We start from the raw sequence: 22,789 nt of genomic DNA, 5'->3' as shown, positions 1-22,789 counted from the left end.
AGGAGCGTCCTCCACTTCTGCTTTGGTAGATGCGGGGAGATTGGCTAGTGAAAGGGAGGCTGAAAGTAGTCTTCTCTGCGGTAGATGTATGTGGGTCTTTGGTTGTGTAGAGCCTTGTGTTCGTGGGTCAGCAGATTGAATTGGCATTAGTCCTGCAGGAGGAGCCAGTGGAGTTGCTTGAAGTGGGGTGTGATGTGGGTTCATCGGGTAAGGGCGAGGATGAGTCTGGCTGCAGTGTTCTGTATGGTCTGAAGTCTCTGTAGGAGGTGTGCTGCGATTCCTACATAGAAGGCGTTGCAGAAGTCCAGTCAGCTGATGAAGAGGGTCTGTGTCACGGTGCATCTAGTGTGTAGGGGTAGCCACTTGAAGATCTTACATAGCATATGCAGAGTGAGGAAGCAGGCGGTGGAGGAGGCGTTGATCTGTGATTTCATTGTGATCTTGTTAGTGATGATTCTGATGTTTCTGGCATAGTAGGAGGGAATGGGTGCGGATCCTAGATCTGATGGCCACCAGGAGTCGTTCCATGTGTTGCTGCTGTTGCCAATGATCAGTACATCCGTCTTGTCTGTGTTCAGCTGCAGGCAGTTGTTCTCAATCCAGTCTGCAATGTTTGTCATGCATCTGTGGAAGTTGGTTCTGGTGGTTGTAGGGTCGTCGGTGAGTGAGCGGATAAGTTGGTGTCGTCTGTGTAGGAAATTTTGTGGAGACCGTCAGATCTGACAATGCTGGCCAGCGGGGTCATACATGGGTTGAAGAGCATGGGGCTGAGGTATGAGCCCTGGGGAGCACTGCAGGGTATCTCCTTGGGGTGAAAGGTGGGAGGTGGATGCTCTGGGTTCTTCTGATGAGGAAGGAGGTGATCCATCTGAGTGCGTCACCTTGGATGCCGATGTGATGGAGTCTTTCGATCAGCGTGTTGGGATACGGTGTCGAAGGCTGCAGAGAGGTCAAGGAGGATCAAAGCTGCTGTTTCTCCTCGGTCGAAGAGGTTTCGGATGTCGTCAGTGGCTGGGATCAGGGCGATTTCGTTACTGTTATTGCTGTGACCTCCCTCTGCAGCAGGAGAAGGTGGGGGAAGAACCGGTAGCAGTGAGAGAGAGAGCGGACATTAACATTGTGCCTGCTTTTACACTTTCTGGTTTGTGGGCAGGAGCTATGGGATAGTTTTACAATTTTTTTAGATGAACTAGTATCGTTTTTATGCCAAGTTCATTTTGGGAACTGAAGTTTGGCAATTGCAAAAGAAAAAAAAACCAGAGTTTTTTTTGTTGGCATACGCAATCTTAAGAGGCTACCAGACAAGGCATTTGTTGCTTTATGCACATTTTTCATAATTATTAGGGTCTTCCCACCATTTCTCTAAATACAGACACACCATCTTCCTCCCATTCGTGTTATGGAATGCAGAATGTATTCCAGATGTTTCCTCCATTTCTGCCTGATGGCAGTGCTCCTATCTTGGAAAGAATTGTAATTGCACTTGTATAGCGCTTACTACCCCTGATAAGGTGTTGAAGTGCTTTATGCCGGGCAGCACGCTGCTCCGGAGCCCAAGGTTAATGTTCAGTCGAGTGTTCTTTGTTACTGTCAGTTATTGGGAATAGTCTTGTGTGCTCAAAGCAAACCATTCCATGCAGTCATTTCAGTTTTTTATGGTGGACTACCGTAATAGTGGTTGGTTGTGATCATTGGGGGGGCAGGGGGGGAGATCAAGCACATGGTTGGTGGACTTAATACAGGACTTAGAAGGAGATTAGGTATTGTTAGATTGCATTGGTATGAGTATCATCGGAAGGAGGAGACATTTGCATTCTTGTAAATGAGTTGTGGGAAAGTTGCTAAAATAGAGAATTATCAAACATGCGTCTGTCAAAGTACGTTGTGCTCAGACAGAGGATGGAAGGAAAGGAGAGGGACATTTGAAAAGAGTAGAACAAAAGGAGAGACGACAAACAGAAGTTTTAATTAAAGGAAGTTTTTTTAAATGCCGGATGTAAGGAATGCAGTGAATATTTTTGAGACAGCATGCAGTTTGAGGATGCAAGAATGTTGAAAGAAACAACATTATTTACTTGTGATGATTGTTCTGTATTGGGAATTTTTTAATAGGTACTAGAATCAGGTAAACCATGTCTCCTCTGCTAGGCTACTGCTAGACCACCGATCCAGCCAACTGTGTAGAGAAGCACAGCGTAAGCGCTGTGCAAGCAAAACATTAATGTAAAACGTAGGGCCCAAAAGCGGATGGAAACCGCGCTTCAGCGACTAGAAAATGATAAAAGAAGCACACGCGCAACAAGCATTGGTCAATGCAGGAAACAGTATGCTACTGCCAATGGAAATGGAGGAAAAGTAAGTGGCAAGAACAGGAACCAATGGGAAGCAAGGGGGCGGGATATAAGCCCCTTTTAAGATATATATTTTAGTACAATAGATTTCACAAGCACAGCACAAACGCTGTGCAGGCAAAACCTATAAAGTGGCCATGTCCAAACAGATACGAGTATTTGTTTGTAAATTTTGGGTCTGCAGTGGTCCACAAACCAGATTCCTAGGCCTCTGCGGATGAACGGTTCAGACATCTATGCTAGCCAGCACACACTCACCTGTGCACCATGGTGCGAGGCTGTACATTGTGCAAGGCAACCGTACTAGAGCCCAGCCCAGGAGATTACATCAGCAGCAGGCTAATCTTACTAGATAGGACTCTGCGCAGTATTTTCCCCCATGTGCAACGCAGCACAGAAAATGTGGCTGCTGCATGAAAAATATGTAAATCTTCCCCTAAACATAATGTACAGGGAAGATAGTATTCAAAAGAACTATATAAAAAAAAGAAATTGTACAACAAATAAAAATGTAAACAAATATAAACATTGACACGAACGGATTTAAATCTTCCAACACAAAATTCATATTTACATAATATTAAATAAACTTTTAACGGCTTGATGCTTGAATAAACTATTTATTAATGTTATGTGAAGTCTGCTTTTCAAATGTTGAATGTTGGGATCAGTTGACAAGAACTATGGCAAGAACCTTGTCGTAAACTCATGTTGTTCAACATACTCACCAAAAGTTCTCTGTTGACAGGCCGTGATGTGAGTGCACAAGCTCTGCAGTTTATCTATCTTGCAGTGTCAAGGCATTTTTTTACATTATTTGAAAGTTGGAGTTAAAAATCTGTTTGTGATTTTTGGAACCGCAGCAACCGTGGGCTGGGTTGGCTGTTTCCAGTCACGGTGGTGATGTTTGAGAAGCAGGCATCAGTGTTAATATATAGAAAGCAATCATCCATTCTGCAGCCATGCTGCTGGTAAGTTTACCCCTTTACAGAGTAAACCTGCAAAAGGGTATTAACCCTTTGACGTTTACTCGAGTCTCTGTGAACAGCCTGAATTCTTCTGGAATGTCCTGGTACTGAGCCCAGCCAAAATAGTCAGCAGTTCTTCTCCTTCGAGCCTGATGCAACAGAGTTGTTTTCTTTTCTGACAGGAGTTGAGACAACTCAGACAGATCTTCTCCAGGGATAACCAGGGTCGGGTGTGTACGCTCAAGGCCCGGTACAAAATCGTAGCTACTATTGCCTTCTTCTAGCGCACTGACTAGGGAAAAAACAAAAGTGATTTACCTGCTTGCCCTAGTTTGCCATACGTCACATGCTGGGACTAAGGATCAGATGTAGTCTCTTACCCTAGGAGGGCTGTCTCCGGTAGGACCTTCGCCCCATGGATTCAGCAGACCTTCTAATCAATTATGATATCTGATCACTGATCTTGTTTGCACAGATATGATTCAGTTTGGGCCGGGGTCCTTCCTTCGACAGCAGTCTGGCTCGATGAACCAATCTCTCCTTTCTGGCCCGCCAGAATGTTGCTCAGATATGAATTTACCTTAAATAAATTAAAAGACGAGATGCAAAACAGGAACAAGTTGGTTTAATTAAACGCTGCGCCCGGGAGAGCCTAGACCGAGTGCGTTTGCTCAGGCTCTCAGGGTACACAGTTTTGAAGGTTGTTATATACAGTTCAAGAGGTACAATAAAGCAATCTCTACATTCAAAAAGAGCATCTCAGTCGTAAATCAACAAGTGTCGTTCTCTGATAAGGGCACAGATGGCTCTCGACCTCGGAGAGACCTTTTGTGGGCCAGTGTGTATGTTTTCAGAAGTCCGGCATGAGGAGCACATGATCACTATATGTGGTGTGCTTGTCATGTCCTGATTAGGTTAGTGTTTCTATCTCCATGTGGTATCTTGTTTTGTGGTATATCTGGGGAATGTGAGCCTTTGGTCAAACGTGTTTTATTGGGGCCAATTTTCTCTGACCTTTTTGTGGTGCAACTATGTATCTGTGGGATCAATCGGGGTTTTCCCTGGGCGAGCGTTTGTCTTTAGGTTAAGAGCGATCCCACCGGTGACCTTGTATGTGTTAGGCGGTGGGCGTGGATCGTAGGTCTTGTCTAACTACGTATCGCTGACTCTGGGTTGATGGGGAGGTCACCTTGGGTGAATCCGACAGCAATGATGTGAGTTCATTAGAACTCCTGAAAATAATATGGCAGTCACTGGTATAATTTTTATCGACATCCTTAACAGTGTGCATACAGTTGTCATAGCATACAGTGACATTGTTCTTAGTGGTATTGACACGGTTATGTTTGCTTAGGTCATAACGTACAATGACCTTGTTCTTACTAGTGACAGTATCGTCATTTGCTTATGGATTATGACATACATTGGTATGCTTATTGCCGGTGTCTGCGCTGCTGTGCGAGTACAGTTTATGACATTCATTGGCATTGCATTAATGGTAATTGGCATGATCATGGTGGCATAGGTTATGGCATACATTGATATTGCCTTTATTGGTATTGCAGGTGTCGGGCCTGCACATATCATGGTATTCATTGACATCGTATTCATCCATTCCAACATTGGGATGTGTACTTATTGAGTCTGTCTCGTGCCCTATGTTAATTTACAGATCCTGAATCATTGACAAAGCGCCTTCGTGGTTTGTCTATAAATAGCCCATGCTTTGATCAGTATTGGTCAGTATTCATATTTTGAGAAACCTGCAATATTGCAAGAGAGGAGGAACGTGGTAACCGACATCTATATAGATGTACACAGAACATGTGTACCAAGCCTTCCAACTATCTATGCCAACTGTTTCCAGACCTCAGCTTTTCGTTTGCAAGTAATGATCAGATATTAGTTCTCTTGCTTTAATGAAATCATGCAAAGACTAGAGCTTCCAAAATGCGGTCGATTAGTTGAAAGCCCACAGGTGCAAACACGGTGTTGTGACCCAATTAAAGCAAGGTGGCATAATAGGTGAATATCCCCCCTCCCCTTTATTTTTCCCAACAATGATGCACGTTTATTTCTGGATTTCATAAAGTGGCAAACATACTCAGCTGTCAGGTGCCTGTATGCCGCACATGCAAGGTATGATTGATAACTTTAGCAATTTAAAAATGTAAAATCTTTCTTTCCAATTGTGTGTTCATGTTTTAGTACAAGTTTGCTATGTGAGAGGAAATGAGCTTATATCAAGAATGAACAGGGGGGGCGTAGTGGGCTTTGAGAGGAAGGTCCAGCTGAGTATGCCCGAAAGTATACAAGAAAAGTAACAAAGCTGTTCCTAAAAGTGGGTGAGACAGACCATGTAGTGTTCAAGGATAGTTTATATTTGGCTATCGGGGCCCTCACACAACCATCAGGATGTCGTGAATCACGTACCCCTCAGGATGTATCGTGTCATCATCGGGCTGCTCCTGCGTCAAGTGGGCTGGTGCAATACCCGACGTGCTCTTGTTCAGGGAGCACTCTTGTGGAGATCTTTTTATCCAATACAGCCGCTGGGTGAGGTGGGAGTGTGTGGCTCTTTAATGATGTAGATGAAAGACAATAGTTGCTAAAAATAGGGGTCGGAGTGCTTTCTCAATCAATTTATTAGGAAGCCTCCTTGCCTAATTAAAAACTGTGAGGTTAAGTGTTAGTAACTTAGGATAATGGGCTAGGTTATATACACTGCCTCATTGGGGTCGACATGTTTCTCGCTCAGATAGAGAAATACTCTTGCGATTCTTCAGGACCCAAAAAATGTTTTTCTATCTACATTTGTATCTGGACTGTAAATCCTAACTACCAGTGAGCATTCTCAAACATAGCTGGTATTTTACCTGCAGCTCGGTCTACCTGTGGATGGAGAGGAAGACCAAGATGGTTATAGAAAACGTATAAACAGTCACTGTATATTTACATGGTGTATCTCGTGAGTAATTGAGTGCAGCTATGGTGATGGTGCACTCTATTCGTAGTGAAAAAAATATATATATACATAGTGAGTGAGAGCCACGTGAAGTGATCACTCTGACAGGTGATGAAATACATGCTAGAACTTGAAGTAGAACTTATTGGTGAACTTACCCTAAGAAATCCATAGGATAGTACCCTGCAGTTCCTGGTAGGCTACGCAAGGAGTTCCTCGCGTTCTGTAATTACATAGTGAGAGAGCTAGTGGATCGAAATTGATTAGAACCACAATACTCCAGGGTTATGTGAGCCCCTTCTCTTATTTCTAAAACCACAATTGGAATGATATTGTCATATTGAGAGATCGTAAAACGGTGAAAGTTAGGTACAGAGTTGTAAAGCTCAAGAATGATATAGCCCCTAGTCTCTTACTTTCAAACAACATATGACATGCTCAATTGACACAGGTTAAGAGTCACAACTATTAGTGCCAACGAGCAAGTGAAAGCTGTGGTTTGTATCAGATTCCCAATTTCGAAGAACCCACGTGTCTCATTTATATTTGAAGATGTTCGTTTGATTAAAAACGTTTAGACTTGTTGGAGCTTGTCGTTTTTTTCCCTTTCCTTTCCTTTCTCTCTTCTATTGTTATTCCAAAATTCACCCCAGTTATGAAGAGGTTATAAAAGTCAGACTACTGTGTATGCGTGTGTCCCCTCTCGTAGTGAAACTTGGAGACTGGATCACTATACTTCGGAGCCTTTGTTTCTAGTGTAGTCCTCTCATAGTGAAAAAATGGAGATTCAATCCCTTTGAAATGCTTCGAAGCCTGTTTCTAGTGTGCCCTTCTTGTCGTTAGAGACTCCCTAACAACGAACTTATTCCCGATTATCCCGTATAATCGGGCATGCTCTCATTTAAAACCAAGCCATTAGATAAAGTATTCTTATACTCACAGACACGCCGAGTCCGTGTCTCCAACAAACCTACCCCGCTCTACCAGGTCTGGGTGGTAGCATTTCAAAGTGTCGCGTGGATATATGAAGAGGTGTTTTCGTTTCGGTAGCGGAAATGGGAGTGATGAAACCACTCGCACGTGACAGGCTACGTTGGTGGTTCAATTGGGTCGCCATCTTGAGTGAGGATCTATCTAATGGGGGATGGACTCAAAGTGTACAAGTTATTAACTCGTTGGCAGGTGTGGTCATCTGTATGTCTAACTATTGGAAGACGGTACTTAAACAAGTATGAGTTTCGATTAGATTAAATATCTAACCTCACAGAGAAGGTTTTTGTTTATGAAATCATAAACCCTAGCACCGCCCAAGTACTAGTGTGATAGCGAACTACAATTGAGTGAGCTTGAATTCTATACTCGAAATGATAGGGTGATGTAATTACAAACGAGGCAGGTTGTGTATGTTTGAGGCTAGAAATTCATGTATGGGTAAAACATACAGGAGGAAGGTTACTCGATAATTGGCTTATCGAAGGGCCGGGGATTTTTTTCTTCTTTTTCTTTCTTTTTTTCTTTTCTCAAGGTGGTATAAAAAAAGGGACCAAAGATAGAGTGTTGTGACAGGATTGCCCAATCTGTACAACCACCTTTGTTCTAATAAGGCTTGTTTTGTAAAGTTGGGGAATAATACGATTCGGATACTGGCTTGTCGCAGAGAGGGTTGTTCTCAAGGTGGTTTGAGGGAGGACCAAGGGATGGCATCATTAAGTCCTGTAACATGAGTGCCCAATCTGTACACCCACCTTTGTTCTTTAACTAGTAAGGCTTCTTTGGTGATGTTAGAGAATGATTCCAAAATTAGCCATCTAAACAAATCAGGGGAGTGTCCCTTTTCTAGGAAATGTACGCACATTCTGGTGTTTATTCTTCTGCAACGAAAGTTACTGCGGTGTTCAGTCATGCGCGTTTTGACTGGGCGAGTTGTCATGCCTATGTATTGTAGAGGAAATGAGCTCACATAAATACACCCCACATAATTCCACACAACATAATTACACTGAATGCCACACACTTCTACGCCACACAATTCCATTCCACACCAAACCCCATAATTCAATGCCACAACACAATTCCATAACACAACACAATTTAACTCCACACTACATATATCCAATCCACAACACACAATTCCATATCATGCCATAAAATTAAACACCACTCCATCATACATTCTCATTCTACATAATGTAGATTTTCCTAATAAGTTATGATGGAAAGTCTTAATTTTATTAAAGACACGGAGGCGAGTATTATGCTTTTCTTATCTTGCTTTATATGAATATATCCTCCGAGTTTGAAAGACTGGCGCTTGGTATCACCTCGGGTTCTCCACTCGACCCCCTACCTCCAAAAGTTTGGAAAAATTTTGGAAATGATCTTTTCGGCACCATGCGCCTAATATGTAACCAGTCTTTGCACAGTGGCTTTGTCCCAACCCCGTGGAAACAGGCGCTAATCACCCCTCTCTTGAAGAAACCCTCCCTGAGCCCAGATTGTCTTTCAAACTACCGACCCATCTCCCTGCTGCCTTTCCCAGCGAAGGTCGCCGAACGATGGGTCAGTTCGTGCCTGTCCGCCCACCTAGAACAAAACAACCTTCTTGACGATCACCAGTTCGGGTTCCGTCCTGCCCACGGCACCGAAACAGCAGTCTTAACAGCCATGGAGGATCTTCGCTTGCGTGCAGACAGGGGCCAACCAGTGGCGCTGATACTGCTGGACCTGTCTGCCGCATTCGATACGGTCAACCATGGTATGCTGCTGCAGAGACTTGGTGAAGTGGGAGTGGAAGGCACTGCACTGCTCTGGTTTCACTCCTACCTTCGGGACAGAAGACAGGCTGTCTCCCTTCCCCCATTCCAATCCACCTTTGCACCAGTACCCCAGGGAGTCCCTCAGGGCTCCTCCATCAGCCCCATCCTTTTTAACGTGTACCTCATCCCGCTAATCCAATCCTTTGGGATCAAAACAATAAATTACGCTGATGACACGCAGCTCATCCTCTCTTGGGAAGGTGAAGATGCCATTCCTTTTTCCACCTTCCACGACTGCCTAAGAGAGACGGCTGGATGGCTACACAGAAACTCCCTCCAGTTTAATTCCTCTAAAACGGAGGTCCTGTTTTGTTCAGGCACCAAGATACCCCGCCAGTTTCCGAATGAATTCTGGCCCCCAGAGATTAGAGACAAACCTCTGCCAGTTGCCTCGGTTCGCAACCTGGGAGCCATGCTTGACAACAATTTAAGTATGGAAACCCAGGTAACGAAAACTGTGGGGATCTGCACAGCCCTGCTTCGCTCACTGCGGAAAATCATGCCTCTTCTCCCGGCACAAGCCAGGGCGTCGATAGTCAGGTGTACGATACTCAGTCGCCTCGACTATTGTAACGCCCTGCTCCTGGAGTCTCCAGTCACGTTGATGGATCGACTACAGCGAATTCAATCTGCCGCCGCCAAGCTGGCTCTGGGCTGGACGAGGAGGGCTTCGGCCACAGCAGCTCTGGCTGAGCTACACTGGCTACCCTTAAAACAACGTGTGGCCTTCAAGTCCCTCTGCATTGTCTTTAAGGCTCTGCACGGACTTGGACCCAAACCTCTGCAAGCCCTGTTTCGGTGGTACACTCCTGCCAGAGATTTACGATCATCCTCGGCCTGTCTGGTAAAGGTACCCAGATTCAATAAAACCAGAACAGGGGGCAGATCCTTCAGGGTTGCAGCGGCCAAGCGGTGGAACAGCTTGCCCACTGACATACGTCAGATTTCACAGCTCCTTCCATTCAGGAGACGTATCAAGACCTGGCTTTTCCCCCATTAAATGTCCGTCTGACTGTTCCCCCGGTTATCCGTCAGCAGAGTACTCTCCAGCGCCAGGAAGCCTGCAAGGTATCAGTCGCGCTTTACAAATTCTCAAAATAAAATAAAATAAATGAATAGCAGCCAAGATAAACAAAACTACAGTTCCCAACAGGCCAAGCGACATATTGGCCAATGGGAGACAAAAGAATCAACAGTACCAACCAATGAACAGGCAGCCTTGGCTAAAACGTAGAGTCAGGCTTGGAACAGCCCTCTTGTCTTCGGCGAGCAAGTTAAGAAGAGTTCATAATGAGAGGAACAATAGCAAAAACAATGCATAAAGCCAAAGTCCAAGTAAACCGGTCTTGACCGAAGTTCTTTAGCGAGGTCCTGGAAACGTCAGCAGGAGCAGGATCCGCAGAACCAGAGGAAATGCCAAGAAGGGGAGTAGCATTCCAATGAGGACACCGGGGAGTATCATGAAGAAGCTGGTGGCATAGCAGGAGTCCCTGCAGGGAGGGAGACAAACACAAGTTAGAAGTGTTGAGGTGGGATAATACTCGCCTCCGTGTCTTTAATAAAATTAAGACTTTCTGTCATAACGTATTAGGAAAATCTTCATTTTATGGCAAGACCGGAGGCTCATATTATGCTTGTTCAAAGCATATCAATTACAGAAGAAACAGCAGAAATCACAGTTCACAACAAAAAATACAAAACACTTTGTAATTGGACCAATCTGCTGATCTCAGAATGTCCTCCAACCTGGAGCCTGCCCAAAAAGCTTTGGAAGCCATGGCTCCCCTGACAGAATGGGCCCCAAAGACAGAAACGTCAATGCCAGCTAGCGACATGACCCAACGAACCCAGCAAGAGTAGCAGAGGAGACAGGGTTGTGAGGTTTACGTTGTTCATAAAGTTTGAGGCATAGCCCTACACACAGTTTAGGTTGGTCAGGAAAATAAGGGTAAAAAATTGAATTCAAATTAGCTTTGGTACGTCTGTTAATATGAAACACATCAGAAGGAGTAAATTGACGAGAGGACACATCCATGGCTTTGACATCGGAAACTCGTTTAATGGAAACCAGACACAAGAGCATGGTAAGCTTGGCAGAAAGCATTTTTAAGGAAAGATCTGCATTATCTGGCCAATCTACAAGGAGTTTAAGGACCAAGTTCATATCCCATAATCGTCCGTATTTTGGTAAAGGAGGTTTGGAAAACCTAACACCCTTCTTGAGGCGACAAATAAGGGGGTGCTCGCCAACTGGTTTACCATCAATAGTGGAGTGATTGAGAGAAATAGCAGATCTGTACTTACCTGAGCTGGCCTCGGAAGCTAAAGAAGAATTTACGATGTAAGTTAAATGGGCTGAAAAGGGATCGACTCTTTTTTTCCAGACACCAGCTTGCCCATAAAGACCACGCTGATTTGTAAGCCTTAGTTGTTCCTGGGGCCCAAGCCCTGCTGATGAAGAGAGAAGCCTCTTGCGAAATGACATTGTCAGATTGGATCGACCCGAAATCTTCCTTGCAGACAGGATCAGAGAATTGTCTAGAATCAGAGGGTGAGGATGACCTAAGGGGTTCAAGAGATGGTTGTTGAAGGAGGGAAGAAGGACCGGGAAATTCATCGCCATCTCCAGGAGAGATGGGAACCAGACCTGGGATTGCCAAAAGGGAACTCCCAGAACCAGAGAGGCATGTTGCCGGGGCGTTTGAGCTAACACCCTGCTGATCATGAGAAAAGGAGGAAAGGCATAATGGAGATGAGTAGACCAATCCTGGAGAAAGGTGTCTGTCGTAAGGGCCGAAGGATCCGGATGCCAACTGAAAAACCGTGGAAGCTGTGAATTGAGACGAGAGGCAAAAGGCACTTTTGAAAGGGAGAGTGAAAAACGAATGGAAGAAGCCTCCAGTCGCTAGAATCTCGTTGGAAACGAGAGTGCCAATCAGCTATGGAGTTGAGATTGCCTGGAAGGTATTCTGTTTTGACAGAGATCTTGTTGAGGAGGCAAAACTCCCACAGGCACTTTGCTAACTCCACCAGGGGTCTGGACTTGGAGCCACCTAGATGGTTGATGTAGCGCACTGCAGAAACATTGTCCATACGAAGGGGGATAGAACAACATACTCTGTTTTTGGCGAGGCTTCTGATCGCAAAGGAGCCTGCAAGCATCTCTAAACAATTAATGTGCAATCTCGACTCCTCTAGAGACCAAGTACCTCCAGTCGATATCGTGCCACACCGGGCGCCCCAACTTGTCAAGCTTGCATCGGATTCAAAAACAAGATCTGGGACTGAGGCAAAATGATTCTGCTGTTCCAGGCATCTAAATGGTCTATCCACCACTGAAGTTCCAAACGGGACTCCTGATCTAGAGAAATGAGATCGGAATACGCCAGACCTCGACGCAGATGTCGGATTTTTAAATGCTGAAGAGTTCGATAGTGGAGCGGATCAGGGAAGATAGCTTGGATAGAAGTGGACAGCAGGCAAGAGATCTGAGAGAAATAAAGTTGCATCGAAGCACTTGGGAAATCTGACTTTATAGTGGAAACCTTTGATTGAGCGAGATGAAGGGAAGCGGTGGAAGAGTCCACCAAAAACCCTAGAAAATCGATTTGTTGGGAAGGAACGAGCATAGACATTTCGGGGTTTAGGAGGAAACTCAAATCGGAAAGAAGAGACTGAGTAATGTGTAAGTGCTATAACCGAGTTGTCCTGTCCAGATGCAGCAACAGGATGTCGTCGAGGTAAATAATCAATCGGATCCCGAGGGACATCAGGTAAGTCACTACAGGTTTCATGATCTTGGTGAAAAACCATGGGGTTGAAGACAGCCCGAAGGGGAGAGAACAAAAACGGTAAGACACTCCAACCATTGAAATTGAAGGTATTTTCTGTGGGAATGGTAAATAGGAACCGTGAGGTAGGCGTCCTGGAGATCTATCCTGACCATCCAATTGTTTAAACAAAGAGAATCTCTTAGATGAATGATGGTCTCCATTTTGAAGTGGTGATAGACCACAAACTGGTTGAACCATTTGAGGTTTATAACCGGACGCATTTTTTTGTTTTTCTTTTGAACCAGAAAGATGGAACTTAGGAAACCCGAAGGATCCAGATGAGCCACTTGGATAGCGTGATTTTGGAGAAGACTGAACCTCTAAAGAGATGAGACTTTCCATTTTGTTTGTGAAGATGAGAGGAGGAGGGAAAACTGTCTGTAAAGGAGGAGCGTAGAACTCTATAAGATAGCCTTGGATGGAGTGGAGGACCCAAGGGTCTGCAGTCGGAGACCGCCACTTTGGCAGAAAGAACTTTAGACGACCCCCCTACAGGGGGAGGAACTGGATGACTCACCTTGTTGGAAATTGTTTCTGAAGTTTTTCTGGTCACGGCAACCTCGGCCCCTTTGTAGCTAGAACTGGGGTTTGAATTCCCGGTAATTGTTGCCGGAGTTGAAGGAACCTCTGGAGCCTTGATTGTGGGAGGAACGGCCGGCAAAGCGACTCCTGCCTCTGCCGGCCCGTCCAAAAACACATGGGGAAAACACCTTCTTGATAGACTGCTGGGCCTTGTCAATGGATGCAAAAGTTGAAACGAATTTACTAAGATCCTTGACAAGAGAATCTCGGAACAAGAGACCATCGACTTTGATACCAGGATCCAAGGAGGCCAAATTAGCTAATTTGGGGTCCAGCTTGATCAGGAGGCCCTTGCGTCGTATGCATGATGGCACCGTTGGCATTGCCCAGAAGTCAAAAGGCCTGTTGCACCCATAGAGAAATGTCCTGAGGATCCAGGTCTGTGCCATCCAAACGGGCAGATTCAGCCAGGTCGAAGATGCGGGCTAGAGGACCAACCACGTCCAACATTTTGTCCTGGCAGGTGGACCAAGGTTTATCCACGCTCTTGCGAGGATCTTTCCCAAACTTGGAAAAGAAGGTTAGTAGAGGCTGGTCAATGGTGGGAGTACTAGAGACGTGAGAAGGAAGAGCAGGTTTGGGATACTCTGATTTAAGTTTGGACCTTACAGCCTTGTCCAAAGGCAAGCGGAGCCTGGCGGAACAATATTCACTAACATGAGAAATAGGAAAACATTCAGTGGAATTAGGATGGCGGATTGTTGATGGATCAAACATAGGAGTACCTTCTGCATCCAGGATAGGCTCCAAGGATAAAGGGTCAGTTTTTGCTTTCTTAAGCGGAGGACTAGGATCATTGCCATCAAGATCATCAAAAGTACCATCAGGGTCACTTAAATCGTCATCAGTGTCCAAAATATGAGAAATTACTAATTTCTCAGGTACCTCAGCGTGTTTTGATTTAACTTTACGTTTGGTAAAAGACACAGATAACCCCTCCTTAACAGGAGGCCTGGGAGGCACCAAGTCCTCGACCTTGTGAGAGGAAACCTCATCCAATCCACGACGCATTAACAGAAACACCTTTTTAGGTCTCGCCTGGCTATCGCGTAAACGATCGCTCAGCGAGACTTATTTAGGGGCTTCAAAAAATGCTCCCAAAGGCTTCCCAGGCAGATCGGGTGGCGGTTACGCGCACAACTACGCGCATTCCATTTGCCACCAGCTACTTCCTGCGCGTGTGCCGCCTCACGCATTCAGAGAGATTTAGTAAGGGGCACAAGACCTTAGGAATGCGGTTTATGGCCAGTGCATGTGAGGCATTCAAGCGCGAAACTGGCATCTGGCATCAGACTTGAAAGCAGCAGACTGCTTTCGCCAGCGCGCGCTCGGCCGCACTTCCTGCATCCCCTCTTACAACAATTAACTTTCCTTATAACTCACACCCCATATGCTCGTTCCCTCCCACCCTTCCTTTGATGTCCGCTTTTCTTGTTGTTCACAAACCACGCCGCACACTGCTGCACGCCGCACACTGCTGCACGCTGCACACTGTAGCACGCTGCATTACTCACTGCTGCACGCCGCACACTGCTGCACGCCGCACACTGCTGCACGCCACAGTGCTGCATGCCTCACACTACTACACGAAACACTGCTGCACGCCTCACACTGCTGCACGCCTCACACTGCTGCACGCCTCACACTGCTGCACGCCTCACACTGCTGCACGCCGCACACTGCTGCATGCCGCTGTGCGCCACACACTGCTGCACGCCGCACACTGCTGCACGCCGCACACTGCTGCGCCCCGCACACTGCTGCGCCCCGCACACTGCTGCACGCCGCACACTGCTGCATGCCACTGCACGCCGCACACTGCTGCACGCCGCACACTGCTGCCCACCTCACACTGCTGCACGCCGCACACTGCTGCACGCCGCACACTGCTGCACGCCGCACACTGCTGCACGCCGCACACTGCTGCACGAAACACTGCTGCACGCCACACACTGCTGCACGCCACACACTGCTGCACGCCACACACTGCTGCACGCAACACTGCTGCACGCCGCACACTGCTGCATGCCGCACACTGCTGCACGCCGCACAATGCTACACGAAACACTGCTGCATGCCACACACTGCTGCACGCCGCACACTGCTGCACGCCGCACACTGCTGCATGCCTCGCACTGCTACACGAAACACTGCTGCAAGCCTCACACTGTTGCACGCCTCACACTGTTGCACGCCTCACACTGTTGCACGCCTCACACTGTTGCACGCCTCACACTGTTGCACGCCTCACACTGCTGCACGCCGCACACTGCTGCACGCTGCATTACACACTGCTGCACGCCGCACACTGCTGCATGCCGCTGCACACCACACAGTGCTGCATGCCTCACACTGCTACACGAAGCACTGCTGCACGCCACACACTGCTGCACGCCACACACTGCTGCACGCCACACACTGCTGAACGCCACACACTGCTGCACGCCACACACTGTGCACGCCACACACTGCTGCCCGCCGCACACTGCTGCCCGCCGCACACTGCTGCCCGCCGCACACTGCTGCCCGCCGCACACTGCTGCCCGCCGCGGCACGCCACACACTGCTGCACGACGCACACTGCTGCACGACGCACACTGCTGCATACCACTGTACGCCGCACACTGCTGCACGCCGCTGCCCGCCACACACTGCTGCCCGCCACACACTGCTGCCCGCCACACACTGCTGCCCGCCACACACTGCTGCCCGCCTCACACTGCTGCCCGCCGCACACTGCTGCCCGCCGCACACTGCTGACCGCCGCACACTGCTGACCGCCGCACACTGCTGCCCGCCGCGGCACGCCGCTGCACGCCACACACTGCCGCATGCCACTGTACGCCGCACTCTGCTGTACGCCGCACACTGCTGTACGCCGCACACTGCCGTACGCCGCACACTGCTGCACGCCTCACACTGCTGCACGCCTCACACTGCTGCACGCTTCACACTGCTGCACGCTTCACACTGCTGCACGCTTCACACTGCTGCACGCTTCACACTGCTGCACGCTTCACACTGCTGCACGCTTCACACTGCTGCACGCCTCACACTGCTGCACGCCTCACACTGCTGCACGCTGCACACTGCTGCACGCCGCACACTGCTGCACGCCGCACACTGCTACACGAAACACTGCTGCACGGCACACACTGCTGCACGGCACACACTGCTGCACGCCGCACACTGCTGCACACTGCTGCATTACTCACAGCTGCATGCTGCACGCCGCACACTGCTGCACGCCGCTGCACGCCACACAGTGCTGCATGCCTCACACTGCTACACGAAACACTGCTGAACGCCGCACACTGCTGCACACTACACACTGCTTTTATGCGAGTTTATGCTACTGACATTGTAAATGACAATGCCTTTTATTTGTTTTAAAACCAAAACATAAATAAAAGGCATTGTAATTTTACAATGCCAATAGCTCAAACTCTTATAAATGCGAGACCTATTGCATTGCAAATGCTTGTTTGCTGGAAGGTACCAAATTTCTTTTTCTGCTATCCCCCGCAGACTGGCCCAAAGTCTTGGACATTATTGACAACAAGGAATTGCTTCATAGAAGCTTCAACCGCATGTTGTACAGAATTATTTATAAATGCATTCAAATCCGTCTTAAATGCCTTCCCTTCCTCATTATTAAACTCTGAACTTTGAGAGCTTTCCAACTCCATAGCCAAGCAATAGGAAGAAACCAGATACCAAGGGGTGAATTTTACAGAAACAAGCTCTTCCCAGTGGGCTTGGAGATAAAAAAAAAGAAAAAGGAGAAAAACCTGACCGGGAGCAGACAACCCCTCCCAGAGGCGGGAACTAGATGAAAGAAGCTGAGGAACCTTGATGGGAGTGCGAGCGAAGCGGCAAGCGGGAACAGCGCACTGAAAAAATAAACACTGGAAATGGCCGCCGCGCGTCGCGAGGAACAGCGACGCTTGCAAGGAAACCTGGAGCGGTAAGAGCGCGAGGGAGAGAGACGCTCGATAAAAGGGATAGCGGGGAAGCAGAAGAGCAGCGCGCTCACAAATGCAATAATACAGCCACTTTAAATAAAATAGAGAAACGTTATGAATATTATAAAGGAGATAATGGAAAGGGTACTTATCTTGACTTTGAGCAGCAAGAAAAGAGGGCTGTTCGCAGTCTGACCCTACGTTATATCCAAGGCTGGCTGTTCATTGGTTGGTACTGTTGATTCTTGTGTCTCCCATTGGCCAATATGTTGCTTGGCCTGTTGGGAACTGTAGTTTTGTTTGTTTATCTTGGCTGCTATTCATATGAAGCAAGATAAGAAAAGCATAATATGAGCCTCCGGTCTTGTCATAAAATTCCAGTACACTCAATACCACATAATTACTATCCACATAATTCCACTACCCATAACTCCCCTCAACACCTCACAATTCCACGCCATACATTTCCACAACAAAAAAAATAAAATCCAATCCACATAATTCCATTCCACACACATCCACTCCATAACACATGACTAAACGACATTGACAATAGCTCTCGTATTACCGCATATGTGAGACCTATTGGCTTTGCCACTGCTTGTTTTAGTGATGTTATTAAGGACCAAAATGCAGAACAGCAGTGCTGAGAATGTGTATTACATTTTCCATCTGAGTCTTAAGGTTTAGCCTAGAGCTGCATTAAGTGAATAGTCTCTCCGATATGCAATGTTTAAAAAAAAAAAAAGAAAACTCTGTCTCCCACAATTATTTCAATTATTTGGTCATTCCACATGTTGGGATAGGTAACTCGGATGTTTTGAAAAGACAGCTGAACTTATGGAAAAACATCTCTTTTACATGAAGTCAAATGTAGATATTGTTTCTCACTTTGTTCTGAGGCTCTGCGTGGACGTGCCCCTTCCTTGTTTAAGTGAGATTGAAAATACCTACAGTAGGACATTTGAAGTGTCGGACTCATTTTAAATTTGTTTTTGTTGTCAGTGGTTTTTAAGGTGGTAAAACCTCCACCAAATGGCCGTTGTTTCTGTCTAGCAAACACTAGACAACATCTGTCATGAAATTCGCGTATTAGTCTTAAAAGAAGCAAGTTTGGGGAAGAGTGGTTAACGATTGTGGTTTTTTCCTTTTAGAGTGACTTGTCCTTCATGTAAAATATGAGTTACAATAGAGTACTTCTATAGTGTACAATGATTTTGTTTGGCTCTTATTTGAGATTTCTATTGTAAAATGTGTCCAGTTGACAAAGCTGACCTAAGTTTGATCGTGAATTGACTACCCCATCATTGTTTTATGAAAATAAATTGGAAGAAACCTTGATCGTGTTTTTTTAATTTTGTTTTTTAAATATGTTTTGAAAAAGCATGTGCTGGCTTTCATTTTTGGCAGAGAATCCCAAAAATTCCTTTTTACAGATAGTTCTATCATCCTTCTGAAAAAACAGAGTACTCGAAATGCTTTTAAGCCCTACATTTTAACCTATTTCTGAAAAACATGGGGGAGGGAGACAAACATGTTAAACCCTATGGCTAATGCATCATCGCATCTACAGAATCTTCGGAGGGTTTTTTTCCTTAGTACGAAATTAATGTAGAGCATTTTGATGTTCCCTTACTTTTGAAACCCCATTTGTCATATTGGCTCACTGTCCTTTTGAACCAGTGCTGCCAACAATATTTTACTCGTGGCATTAAAACGGTGTTTTTGTTGCTCTTACTGAGGGACAACATATGAGTTGGCTTCAAATGCTCGCAAAGGACACATGCAGTGTTCCATGGGGATACAGGGCTTCTTAGGATGCCCACCTTTATTTGCATCCAAATGCTTTATCAGATTTTTATAAGTCATCTCACACATTTTCCAGCATTTCTTTTACATGCCGATTTTGGAAGCGGAAAGAATCTCAGTTATTTGAGTGTTTGTTCTTCGATTCAGTCTGGATTGTGGTGAAATGCAGAGCAGCCACTTGTGATGTGCCCAAGCATTCTGCAAGCCAATATATTGTTAACTGCAGACTAGATGCTCCGGTTAGCCAAGGCATGTAAAAGAGCATCTTTACTGGCTCTTAGCGTCCCAGTAATATTGGATGCGATGTTTCCACTATGCATGCGTTGAGGGTCTGAATTTGAGGCTTCAGGAGTGAGAGTACTTTGTTGAGCGTACTGACCTTTGTAGTGTGGTAACATTTACAGTCTTTGTCTATCGGCACTCGCTCCTTCTTACACCCCACCTACAGTTTCCTTAACCCACGTCTATTCATGCCATCCTGGTAAAGAAAACAAGCATTGGCATAGCCAAAAGGTCTCGCTATTGGGACCTTATAAGTGTTTAGCCATGCAAAGGTTGATGTTATTGTACCAAGGATATTGTGTTGCATAACTAAATACTTATAAGGTCCCAAAAGCGAGAGAGAAGGGCTGGGGCAGGCAAGAGAGAGAAGGGCTGGGACAAGGCAGAGAGAGAGAAGGGCTGAGGCAGGAAAGAGAGAGAGAAGGACTGAGGCAGGGAAGGGACAGATAGGAAAGGGGGCTGCAACAGCCAAAAGTGGGTAGGAGTAGAAAGAGAGGAGGCTGAAGTAGTGGAAGGAGAAGAGGCCTGAGGCAGAGAAAGGAGGGAGGAGAGAGAAGGACTGAGGCAGGGAAGAAAGAGAGAAGGGCTGAAACAGTAAAAAAAAGAAAAAATCACAATGGTAGCAGTGAACACAAAATACCCGCAATATCTACAAATGAAGATGGTCAGTATTGGAATAAGGTGAGGTCCGGACTGATGGTGTAACAGAGGACACGCCTGCAACCATAAAGTGTCTACAGGGGGAATTGAGAAAGCAATCCCCAATATAAAACATCACACGTGTTTGGAGCATGCAGCAATGTTGTACAGACAGTATATCACATCGTATGTGGTAAAAAAAAACAAAAAGTTATAAAATGTATTCACAAAACTAAAATGTACAGTATACCACGGGAATGTATGTATGAATCCCATATATGAAAATACAGCCCCTCCCCCTTTCCTAAGCAGCTTCTTGAGAGGAGGTCTTGTAAACGCAGAAGCCATGCGCTCCGAGGGCTGCCGCCTGGCTCTTGGTCTTGTAAACGCAGAAGCCATGCGCTCCGAGGGCTGCCGCCTGGCCCTTGGCGCTGAACAGCTTCAGTTCAGCCTCAGAGGAGCGGCAGGGTAGAAAGTGGCCTCGGGAAGGGTTCTTTGGGGCGTGTGCGTGTGCGTGTGTGTGCGTGCGCGTGCGCTGGGAAACGCGCGTGTGTGTGTATGTGAAAACAGATGAGGTGAGAGTAGAGAAAAATTACTAGTAAGATAGAGTAGTGAATGGTATAATGGGAAGAAGAGCGGAGATATACAGTGGAGAGTGGAAATAGGTTGTAAAATAGAAAGCGAGATACAAATGTAGAGCGAGGAGGAGAAAGTGAGGATATACAAGAATGGATGTAAGATCGAGTCAGTGACTCAGTGAGCTAATGCATATTACTCCAGTGATCTGTTTGACCTCATGTTCATAGATTCAAATCCCGGCGGGTCCACTTAGCCTTTCATCCTTCCCAGGTCCATAAAATGAGTACCATTTAGTAACAATAAACATGTTATTCTAGCGCCAATAGATCCAAGGTTTGGGTGAACCTGCTCTTTAACAACAGGTGTTATGTTATATTAAAGCTACTTGGGCAATTGTAAGAAAGGTAAGAGGACTACAGGGGGATGTGGGAGAGAGTCAAAGGTGTAAAGCGGCTGGATACAAGTGGCTACTGAGATACAGGGGGATAGAGGAGAAAAGCAAAACGTGTAAAGCGGCTCGATGAAGATGGATAGTGCCATAAATGGTGACTGCCGGAGAACGGAAGGCGGAAAATAGCAGGAAACATATGGAGAAGAAGATAGGTGAGTGGTCGAGAGCAAACTATTTAAAACTGCTAGATACAGACGGATACCGGGCTATGTGGGAGAGCGTAAAGTAGCAATATACAGATGACATAGGGTATATAGGGGAGAGAGCTAACTACAGAAGATAGCTATATACAGATGGATAGCAAGATGAAGGAGTGAGTGAAGAGAGCAGGTGTAAAGCAGCTCAATGGAGATGGATAATGAAATGCGGCGCAGAGTAAAAGGTGTAAAGAAGCTAGATACAGATGGATAGGAAGATGCAGGGGTGAGTGGAGAGAGCAGGTATAAAGCAGCTCGATGGAGATGAATGTAGAAATGTGGCGCAGAGTAAAAGGTGTAAATAAGCTAGATACAGGTGGATGAAAACGTACAGGAGAGAGCAAAAGGAGCAAAGCAACTACATAAATATGAAGACCAAGATACTGCGTAAAATGGGGCACATCGAAACGCTAAGAGAAGGAAAGAGAGGTAAAAGGTACTAGACTGAAGTATTGGAAAAAAAGAGTAGAAGGGTGCTGCGGACCAGAATGGAGAGGTACAGGTGGGAATGGGGAGGTGAAACATAAAAAGTGACGAAATACAGTGGAAGCTACAGGACGGTAGAGAGGACATATGAATGGAAGAAGGTAAGGAAAAAAGAGGAATAGGGAAGAGTTAGCAGAGTTTTTTTTATATAGTGCGAACTTGACCCGAATCCAATCAGGTATCAGAGCCTTTACATAGAACCAGTTACGTTACATGAGGACACACATTCATTTTTTTGTTAGGCACGGGGAGATTAAGTGATTTGTCCAGAATCACAGGAGGGAATCACAGGAGGTGTAGCGTCGTTACCGAGACTCGAACCCTGTTCCCCCAGGTCCGAGGTCGAGCGCCCTAACCGTTAGGCCAATTCCTCTGGAAGGTAAAGCAATACAGGGGACAGAAAGGTGCTGATGGATGCAGGAAAAAAAGGAGAGGGGACTGGGGAATTATAGCCATCAATAGCAAATGAGAGGCGGAGGGAAAGTGGAGAGGTAGAAAGGGAGTGGGGAGAGTGAAAGGTAGCGTGATACAGAGGACAGGAAACAGGAGGAGCAGCTGGAGTTATTCGGGGAGTGATGCAGTGGTGGGGGAATGAAGAGATTGGAACATGACTATAGCAAGGGACGTGCAGGACCACTGCAGTTCAATGTCAGCCATTTTTCACTAGCTAGCCATTGGGATGGGTCCTGTTTCCTTCACTTTTATTAGGGCCCAACCCACCATTACAGCCTTGCTTCACCACTAAACATAGGCCAAGAGCTCTATAGCTTTTGGGTACACTAATGCACAATGAGGCTTCTCGTTTATCTAAGCGTCCTGTCTTGGAGGGAGATTGCTGCTTAGTAACCATGGCTCCTTTCTGCAAC

The 22,789-nt window shown here is 46.3% G+C and overlaps 1 protein-coding gene across 1 annotated transcript in view; it reads left to right on the top strand.

Moving 5' to 3' along the window:
• PRPF4 (pre-mRNA splicing tri-snRNP complex factor PRPF4) overlaps nt 1–22,789 on the top strand; it is a 114,608-nt gene that overhangs the window by 21,286 nt on the left and 70,533 nt on the right. The window lies entirely within an intron of this gene.

The sequence above is a fragment of the Triturus cristatus genome, chromosome 1_2, assembly GCF_964204655.1.
Source record: "Triturus cristatus chromosome 1_2, aTriCri1.1, whole genome shotgun sequence".
NCBI lineage: Eukaryota > Metazoa > Chordata > Amphibia > Caudata > Salamandridae > Triturus > Triturus cristatus.
Note: the sequence above shows the minus strand (reverse complement) of the source record. Positions and strands in the feature narration are given on the sequence as shown.